The 10636-nt window shown below is 38.3% G+C and overlaps 1 pseudogene; it reads right to left on the bottom strand.

Moving 5' to 3' along the window:
- Nucleotides 1-1912: 1912 nt before the first annotated feature.
- Nucleotides 1913-3709, bottom strand: LOC120169276 (annotated as a pseudogene).
- Between the last annotated feature and the right edge of the window lie 6927 nt (nucleotides 3710-10636).

Genomic DNA, 10636 nt, shown 5'->3' with positions numbered 1-10636 from the left:
CATATAACATAATCATTTGAGACCAATAATTAAAGAAAGAAAAAGGTTAATGAGAATTACAAAAGAAGTGAGCCGGGGCCTATGCAGTTGCAACTTGCAAAAGCTGCTAGTGTGGCTCCAACTTTTTATGTTTTTCAATATTCAACATATATATGAAAATAGTGAATTAAAATCTTGGTAGATTCTTGGCTTAATATCAAACTAAGTGCCCAATTATACCTAAACTCTCGAATAGGTACATAAACTATTTTTTGACCCATCTGATGCCATCCTCCTAGTTATACACCATCGTAATTGCCATCAATATCGCGTGGGATCACGATTTTCATCCTAAGATTTGTGGAGTATAAAATGTCGATTCATCGTCGATGGCTGTCAATAGGTCACGATTTCATGGGGGTTCAGTCGCTAGGGATGAGGTCAGGTGGAGCTTCGTCGATGGCAAAGGGCGATGATCGTCGTGAGTTTAGGGGTTGAAATGAATGTTTTCAAAGTTTTGGAGTTATTTCAAATGTCACTTAACGGAAAAATTAACGTCGTTGACGACACATGCACCTAAATGAGTAATGTTTATAACGTTAAACATCTAGATGAGTTAATAAATAGTTTAGGTACCTATTCGAGAATTTAGTTATAATTTGGTCACTTGTTTTGGTATTAAGCCTAGATTCTTATATGTATATTTGTTGTATTAAATATTTTAAAAAATATTATTGATATTTCACATGGGAGTTTATGTGAGGAATGAGAAGGTTCCCCTTGGTGTTTCCCTGTTTTTTTTTTTTTTGCGACTACTTTTATGCACGTGGTGTGATGCGTTTCTCTGGCCCAACAAAAAGCATCGGTAGTTGAATCATATCAACACCTAAATGTGATTTTTTCTTTAGGGTAAACTACGTAAATAGTCACCAAATCTTTAGGATGCTTGCATTTTAGTCAACAAAAACTTGCAATACAGTCACTGAACTCTTAGTTCATTTTTAATAAGGTCCCTGACATTAATTCCTGTTAGTTTTCATACATATTGACAATCTCTATGTCAAGAAGAAGAATACGAAGAAGAAGAGAGATAACATCAAGTAAAACTAACAAAAATTAACGTCAGAGACCTTACTGAAAATGAACTAAAAGTTCACATACTGTATAACAAGTTTTAAAGTTAGGTGACCAAAATGTAAGTTCCCTAAAAATTTGTGACTATTTATGTAGTTTGTCCTTTTCCTTAATCACAGACGTCTTAATCCGAGATTAAGGATCACAAATTCCGAGAATTGTTAGATATGTAAGTCAAGGGTCAGGTAACTTTATTATACCCCTAGATGCAACGAGTCGCTTTGGCCGAGTGGTTAAGGCGTATGGCTGCTAAGTACATGGGGTTTCCTCGCGAGAGCTCGAATATTTCGGGCGACGTTACATTTTTTTTCCTTAGCCGACGGTTTCAATGTCTAAGAAAAATGCATCCATTTAGCTTTTAGTAGGAAGGAAATTTATTGCCAAATGCTCTGCCCCCATAACTTAACTTTGGCTACAACGCTAATGATTGAATTAGGCAAGTATTAGTTTAAAGGAGAGTTGATCTATCCGCCTTAGCTGTATCAAACCTTATCTGCCTTTTCTTCATCAACTTTAGCCAGTGATTAGCCATTTAACTATTTATACAAAATAATGTAAAATTTGTTGACAACGCAAGATCTCACGTTGATTAGATATTATATTTTTCATTGAATATCTGGAATTAAGAATTTAGAGTTATTCATGGACTTGTGTTTGTGTTCATATATATATCTACGTAAATGCATACGTTTTTTTTTTACATTATTCTTGTATTTTATTAGAAATGGCTTTAACTATTTTTTACTATTTCCTTAAATAAGCCTTATTGAAAACATCTTTGCTCTCAAAAGAAACTTACGCTTTCAACATTTATCAGTAGGTAAATCCAAAGGCAATATTTACAATGTGCAATACGGTTCATCTAGTCCATTTTGTGTTCTTCCCTAGACTTATGGTGCAGAGGAGAATTGGAGCCATTTTCAGTATTTTGTTTGAATGCGTCATTTTCCGAGTGAACTGAAGACATGCTCGACGATTTACTCCGATGGTTACGTCCGTGGCGGTCTTTCTTGTTCCTTTGACGATGATGATGGTCATTTTCTTTCTTTACCTCGGATTTAGCTTCACATTCCTTAGTGTCCTTGACCTCCTTTGGTGGCGAACCACTTTGGGTTGGGATCGTATAAACAAAGGTTCCAACCGAGGTGTCTTCATAGTCCAGAAGCGGCTCCAAAATCTTAACCACTTCACTCATTTTGGGCCTTTGTTTCGCCCGGTGACTAATGCATTGATAAGCCAATGCAGCTTTCGAGCACCCATCTCCCAGTATTGCCCTTCGAGCTTGGGGTCCATTATCCGACCAAGTCTCCTAGGTTCACTCAACATCGGTCGAGCCCACTCGACTAAGTTCTGTTCCTTGGGAGACCGGCTCTTGTCTAAAGATCTCCTCCCCGTTAGCAGCTCCAATAGTACAACCCCAAAACTATAAACATCACTCATCTCCGTCAAGTGACCTAAACAACAACAACAGAGACCATCAGTGTTTTCAAACATAAGAAATAGAATCAGAACATGAACATGGATTGAATTTTTCTAACCTGTCATGATGTATTCAGGGGCAGCATATCCTTGGGTCCCCATTACCCTGGTTGAAACATGGGATTCATCCCCTTCAGGGCCATCTTTTGCCAGGCCGAAATCTGAAAGTTTAGCAGTATAATCCTGAGTAAAAACAAGAACATATTAGTGAACGAGGCAAGCGAAACTCCGATGATTCAGTTCTAAAATGAGACAAGATCTTACAGAGTCCAACAAGACGTTTGAAGCTTTAAAATCTCGATATATGACTAGTTTTTCAGCGTCACGGAGATAAGCAAGACCCTTGGCAGCTCCAAGAGCTATTTTCATCCTCGCCGACCATGGAAGGGGCACCGAATACTCTGCAACACAATTTGGACATCGCTTTAATATACAAAATAAAACATTTAAAAAAAAAGAAACAGGTAAATTTTAGACAGAACATACTTCTAAAGAAAGGCTTCCCCCGGGCATATATTCATACACAAGTAGCCTATGTTCTTCTTCACAACAATATCCAATAAGTTTCACCAGCTGCGGATGGCTCAATTGTGCAAGAAACACCACTTCGGTCTGTAATTAATGAAACAAAATTTCAATCTTTCAAGCATTTGGAAATTCATTGAACACACACAGAGAGGGGAAAAGGATTACTAACCAGCCACTCTCTGTGTCCTTGACAGTCTTCTAAATCCAGGAGTTTAACAGCAACAGGCTGAGCTTCTAAACCAGGCCTAAGCTTATCATCAATGAACCCCTTATGAACCGGTCCGAACCCACCTTCGCCGAGGAAATTAGCGGATGAAAAGCACTGTGTTATCACCTTTAGCTCCTCGAGCGTAAAGACATTGAGATTGGAACCGACGAGCGATGTGGAAAGATCCTCGGACAGCATCGAGCACAGCATCGAGCCTGGATAGCTTAGGTCCAACATTGCCAGCCGCCCAAAAGAAGCGCGCATTGAATCTTCCTTCTTAGCCTTGGGTTCTTCTGGTTCCTCGTTCTCGATACCCTTTGAACATCTTGGTATAATTGATCCCCAGCTAAACTTCATCACTGCCATTCTTTGCTTCTTCTTTTCGTCTGAAATCTAACTCTACAAAAACTGGTCTGAAGAGATCTGAAGCACCCCTTTTCATATATAGCTTCCCACCCGCTTTGATTCCATCTTTCATATGATGCTGACAAATATTTGGAATTCTTCCATGTTTATAACTTGGATTAATATATATAATATATATATATATATACAGAGTCCTTAAGTAAGTCCACAAAAGGTAGTGCATAAAAAAAAGAACGAGGCTGCCAACGTGGCAATATTATATTAAAAACCACTATTAATTTTTTTAATAGTAATCCTCTTAGTAAATTTGTTCGAAAAAAGCCCCCAAACTGTACAAGTAGGACTATCTCGCGTCCTATTCACTGCGAGAACGTGTCTCGCATTCCACATGGTGCGAGGAACGTGTGATGTCGCAGACCTTTCTGGAGGATGTAATTTAATATTGGTATTTAATACCTCACGTTTTGCATAAAGAGAGGTTCACGAGAAAATGAACCGTCGCGAGAAATTCGCAAGTGATGGTATCCAAGTTACCTCACATTGTCCAAAATGTGAGGTCTTTATTTTCCAGCAAAAATCTCATGTGCTAATAGGCATGTTCGGGTATTTAATCTCAAAATTTTGGACAGTTAAAATATTAGAGGCGTAGTATTTGAATTTTTCTTTCAGTTGAGATAAATATGGATGTTGGGAAATAAATCGAGAACGAGTAATTTCCCTATAACCAGATCAGTGAGAATGCGAAATAAAAAACGGAAAAATAATACCCAAAATTGATAATGGAGTTAAGTTAATTGTGCTTACGTGTCCGGACTGCTGCAGATCTTTTACTAAGAGAGAAAATTTACAGGTGTTTACAAAACACTCACTACTCACAAGAAACTCTTTAGTATTGGGAGAAAGAAATAATTTGGGATGATTTTGAAGCTAAATGGGCTAGGGTATTTATAGTTGAAGCTTATGGACTAATTTTGTAATTTAATGTATGATTTATCCATTACCATTTTCAACAGATGTTGGCTGCCCACTTTGAATTCAAAATTGCCGTCCAATTTGCCGTCCAATTTGAAGAAATTTAGCTGGCCATTTAGAAAGCTAGCAACAATTGTCAACTTTCAACAATCTCCCACTTGAAGACTGATTTTAATCTGTCTTCACACTTCGATCAATGCAACAGCTTTTCTAGTCTTGTTACTCTAGCATGCCAACTGAAGCTGAACACAACTTCAGTTTTTCTGTGGTCACCGTCTTTGTCAACATGTCTGCCAGATTTTGAGCTCCACTGATCTTTTCAAGTTTCAAAATCCCATCTTCCAAAAGAGATCGGATAAAATGATATCGCAATTATATGTGTTTCGTCCTGGAATGAAAAGACGGATTCTTCGCTAGATGTATAGCACTTTGACTGTCACAATATAAGATATTGTTTTCTTGTTTCTTTCCTAACTCTTCCAAGAAACTTTGGAGTCAGATCATCTCCTTGCTGGCTTCCGTAACAGCGACATATTCTGCTTCAGTTGTGGAGAGACCAACTATCTTCTGTAGTTGAGAAACCCAACTCACTGCGGTTCCTCCTAGAGTATAGACATACCCTGTAGTGCTTCTTCTGATGTCAATATTTTCGGCTAAGTCAGCATCTACATAGCCTTTCAGTATCATATCTCCACTTTTAAAACAAAATGCTTTGTTTGTAGTACCCCGCAGATATCTGAGGATCCATTTGACAACTTCCCAGTGTACATTGCCTGGATTATTCATGTACATGCTAACAGCTCCCACTGCATGAGCAATATCTGGTCTTGTACAAACCATGGCATACATTAGACTTCCAATTGCTGAGGCATACGGCACCCTCACCATGTGTGCATGTTCTTCCTCTGTCTTTGGCGATTATTCTTTGGAGAGTCTAAAATGAACACCTAAAGGTGTACTTACTGGTTTAGTATCTTGCATGTTGAACTTGGAGAGTACTTTATTGATGTACTCAGCCTGTGATAACATCAAAGTCCCCGACTTTGTGTCTCTCTTGATCCTCATCCCAAGAATCTGCTTTGCAATGCCCAGATCCTTCATAGCAAACTGCTTCGACAATTTTTGCTTCAAGTTTATAATCTCTTGCATGTCTGAGCCTGCAACGAGCATGTCATCAACGTACAATAATAAAATAATGAAGCTATTGTCGAACCTCTTAATGTAGCAACAATGATCTGCTTGGCATCTGGTAAAACCACTGCTACTCATAAAACTATCAAACTTTTTGTACCACTGTCTAGGAGCTTGTTTTAAACCATACAAGCTCTTCTTCAACCAGCATACCAGGTTTTTCTTGCCTGCTTCTATGAAGCCTTCTGGCTGCCTCATATAGATTTCTTCCTCCAAATCACCATGAAGGAAAGCTGTCTTTACATCTAACTGCTCAAGATGTAGATTTTTTGCAGCTACAATTTTCAAAACCAGTCTGATTGTAGATAGTTTTATGAATGGAGAGAAAATTTTATTATAGTCAATACATTCTTTTTGCTGAAAACCTTTGACAACCAATCTCGCTTTGTAGCGTTTGCTCTCATCATTCTCTTCTTTGATCCTGTAAATCCACTTGATTTGGAGTGCTATCTTGCCTGGTGGTAATTCTGCTAATTTCCACGTTTGATTTGACATAAATGAGTCCATCTCATCTTTCATGGAAGACTCCCACTTGACTAAATCTTCCACTTGCATTGCTTCATCATAGCACTCTGGTTCACCATTGTCAGTCAGCAATAAGTAGTGCAAAGAAGGCGAATAACGCTGGGTTGGTTTAGGAATTCTGGAGGAATGTCTCAGTTCTGGTGTACCTGGTTCTTCTTGAACTGCTTCAGGACTGATTTGAACATCATTTCCAGAAATCTCCTCGAACTCAGCAAATTCCTTTGTTTCAGCTTCGATATTGGAGCTAATTGATTCTATGGTTGCCCTGTCTTTGTACATCACATTCTCATTGAAAATGTCATCTCTGCTTCTGATGATCTTCCAATTTTCATAGTCTCAAAATCGATAACCAAACTCATCACCACCATAACCAACAAAGACACATTTGTTGGACTTGGCATCAAGTTTACTTCTTTCAGCAGAATCTATGTGTACATAAGAAATACAACCAAATACTCTTAAGTGTGAAAGGTTTATTTCTTTCTTGCTCCAAACTTCCTCTGGCATTATGTCATCCAAAGGAACTAAGGGCCCACAGTTGATCAGGTAAGCTGCAGTGTTGATAGCTTCAGCCCATAGAAATTTGGGTAATTCGGTATGTATCCTTATACTTTTGGCACGTTCATTCAGAGTTCAAATCATGCCCTCTACTATGCCATTCTGCTGCAGTGTCATGGGAACTGTTGTCTCCATCTTGATCCCATTGTTTGCGTAGAAATCTCTGAATTTACGATTTCTGTACTCTCCTTCATTGTCAGACATCAACTGTTTGACTTTCAAACCAGTCTCATTTTCCACCATGGCCTTCCATTTTTTGAAGATATCAAAGACTTCTAATTTCTTCTTCAAAAAATAAACCCACACATTCCTTGTAGAATCATCGATGAAGGTGACATAATATAATGAGCCTGCAAGAGATGGAACTAGAGATGATCCCCATACATCAGTATGAACCAACTCTAACTTTTCAGCCTTGGGTGTTTTACCAATCTTTGCAAAACTGAATTTCTTTTGTTTGCCAAAGATGCAATCCTCGCATAGTCCGACATCTACATTCTTTAGATCTGACATCTTCCCTTTTAACAAAAGTGTCTTCATCCCTTTCTCGCTCATATGACCAAGCCTTTGGTGCCATAGGTTTGATTTTCCATCAGCATCTGCTGCAATAATGATATTCTCTAAGTTTGAGGTTACATAGAGAGTATCAGTCTTCTTACCATGAGCAATGACGAGTGCTCCTTTAGTAATCTTCCATTCACAGCCTAAAAAGGTTGTACAATAACATTCTCCATCAAGTTGTCCTACAAAAATCATATTTCTTTTGAGGCCAGAAATATGTCTCACTCCTTTCAGCGTCCAGGTGGTCTGGTTTGGCAACTTTAGTTGGATGTCTCATTTTTCGACAATCTTCAAGGTTTCATCATCAGCTAGATGAACCTTCCCAAAATCACCACTGACATAGTTCTCCACAATTTCTCGGCACGGGGTGGAGTGGAAAGATGCCCCTGCATCCAAGATCCATGATTCAATTGGACTGTTAACGCTTAGAATCATGGCATCACTTGTCTCCTCTGTCACGTTTGCAGATTCCTGTGCGCCAGTATTTTTCTTCGGTGCTCGACAATCTCTTTTAAAATGACACTTCTTGCCGCAGTTATAACAGGTAAAATCTTTTTTTCCCGTTCTTGATTTTCCCGTTCTGGATTTGGATCTACCACAATTTGAATTTCTTTCTGAAGTTCTCCCTCTGGACTCCGTGTGCAAGGATGAGGAGGTTGATGTTTCACCCGATTCTCTCCGTCGAATTTCTTCGCTTAGTACCAAATCTCGAACATCGTCGAATTTTAATTTGTTGTTTCCCGACGAGCTATTGACTGCTGTAATAGTAGCATTCCAACTGTCTGGTAGAGATGATAAGAGAATTAAAGCTCGAGCTTCATCATCGAATTCAATTTCCACGGAACTCAACTGGGTTGTGATTGTGTTGAGTTCATTCAGGTGTAGAGCCACTGATGCCCCTTCCGCCATCCGCAAATTGAATAATCGTCTCATTAAGTGAACTTTGTTTGAGGCTGATGGCTTCTCATACATACTGGAGAGAACCGCCATAAAACCCGCCGTGGTCTTTTCCTTTGCTATGCTGAAAGCAACATTGCGGGACAACGTCAGTCGGATAACTCCGAGGGCTTGTTTGTCGAGAAGAGCCCAGTCTTCATTCTTCATGCCCTCTGGTTTCTTTCCTGAGAGATGTTGATATAGATTTTTCTGGTACAGAAAATCTTCAATCTTCATCTTCCAAAAGCCAAATTCCGTACCTTCGAACTTCTCAATTTTCACCTTCCCTTCGTCTGCAACCATCGCTCCCACTCGAATCTGGCTTCGTTTGGATCGTTTCTGACAATTCTTGCGAACCACCGTGTATTAGAACACATTCGTCAACAAATTCGTATCGCCGACAAAATTTCATTATTCATGAAAATTACCATTCACGTGAATAGTAATGAATAGTAACCTCGCAAAAAATTAACAAAATTCACAACCAAAAGTTTTGATTACCAGTTGTTGGGAAATAAACCGAGAATGAGTAATTTCCCTATAACCATATTACTGAGAATGCGAAATAAAAAACGGAAAAAATAATACCCGAAATTAATAACAGAGTTCAGTCAATTGTGCTTACGTATCCAGATTGCTGCAGATCTTTTACTAAGAGAGAAAATTTACAAGTGTTTACAAAACACTCACTACTCACAAGAAACTCTCTAGTATTGGGAGAAAGAAATAATTTGAGATGATTTTGAAGCTAAATGGGCTAGGGTATTTATAGTTGAAGCTTAGGGACTAATCTTGTAATTTCCCTAAAAATACAATGGCTAAATGGTCTAGGATATTTATAGTTAAAGCTTAGGGTATTTATAGTCGAATCTGGTTTAGGGACTAATCTTGTAATTTAGCTGGCCATCTAGAAAGCTAGCAACGATTGTCAACTTTCAACAATGAAGACATACGAGATATCGCAAGCGGGTTAAAAATCGGGTTGAAAATGCTTCCAAAGCTTGTTTTGTGCCTGAAGGAAATGGCAAAATGGTTGGGTAAGCATATTCAATGGATTTTTTCAAGTAGTTAATCTAAAAAATTGTATAATTTCTAAGAGTAGAGGTGTAGTATTGTAACTGATTTTTTGATTGAGTGTAATGTCAACACACACGAGAGATTATAATCGGGGGGAAAATCGAGTTCAAAATGGTTTTAAAGATTGGTTTTTCGCATGAAAAGACGCTAACAAACTAAACGAGATTAAGGCGTGATCGATTAGGACATTTGTTTTTTGAGTGCCCGAGATTCCTACAAATACTACAAAGCTTCGGCTGTTCGATTCATTCTCGATGGTCGAACAAATCTTCGTCACAATAAATCCTTTTTGATCGTGAACGGTCTATTTTTTGGTGTTGTAGTACAAAATCTGAACATATTGTAGGTTCATCATCAACTGCTTCCGGATTTCTTTCGCTTCCAATCGGAGTAAACTTGTACCGATACACATTAGATATGGTTTCCAATAAGTACACGTGATCAACGAACTGCACGTAGTCAATCATTACAGAGGAGCAAGCAACAATTACATGAAGACACAAATATTTAAATGTTTGGAATACTCTGCATTCGTATGTTCTGTCATGCAAATTGATGATGTATGCGATATGATGTATGCCGTTGAATGGCCTGGAATATTCTGAAACATGAAATTGATTTTATTCGCGAGAGACGTATATCGCACTCATCGCGTTTGAGTGTTGTAGAAAGGCTTGCAATTTTTTATGGAGGTCTGGGTGGATTTTGTGACCACCTATAATCCATTCATCTGTTTTCCTTCCCAAGGTTGCAAATATAGTTGTCAAACGATAATATGTCGCTTTGACAATGAAAGTGATAGGCAAATGTCGCACTCTCTTTCAGTGATAAATTGATTGCTTCAGTCAAGTTTATTGTCATGTGACCATATCGTCTACTCCTATCAAATGATCGAAGTAATTTTTCCCTTGGGATTTTAGCAAGGCAGTTGTAGCCTTCTTGATTCATGTGTCTTAGTTCTTAAAACAACTTGTTAACCTCGCATGCAAAATTCGAGTGGCCTACCCATTGAAAATGCAACAGTTAATTATAAATAATAAATGAAAAAAATATATGAATCCAAATCAATTGAGATTCTTACCCATTCGAAGTACCATTATACGTTCATCTTCGTTCCTAAAT

This window comes from Hibiscus syriacus, unplaced genomic scaffold (genome assembly GCF_006381635.1).
Source record: "Hibiscus syriacus cultivar Baekdansim isolate YM2019G1 unplaced genomic scaffold, ASM638163v2 tig00111758_pilon, whole genome shotgun sequence".
Taxonomy (NCBI): Eukaryota; Viridiplantae; Streptophyta; class Magnoliopsida; order Malvales; family Malvaceae; genus Hibiscus; species Hibiscus syriacus.
Note: the sequence above shows the minus strand (reverse complement) of the source record. Positions and strands in the feature narration are given on the sequence as shown.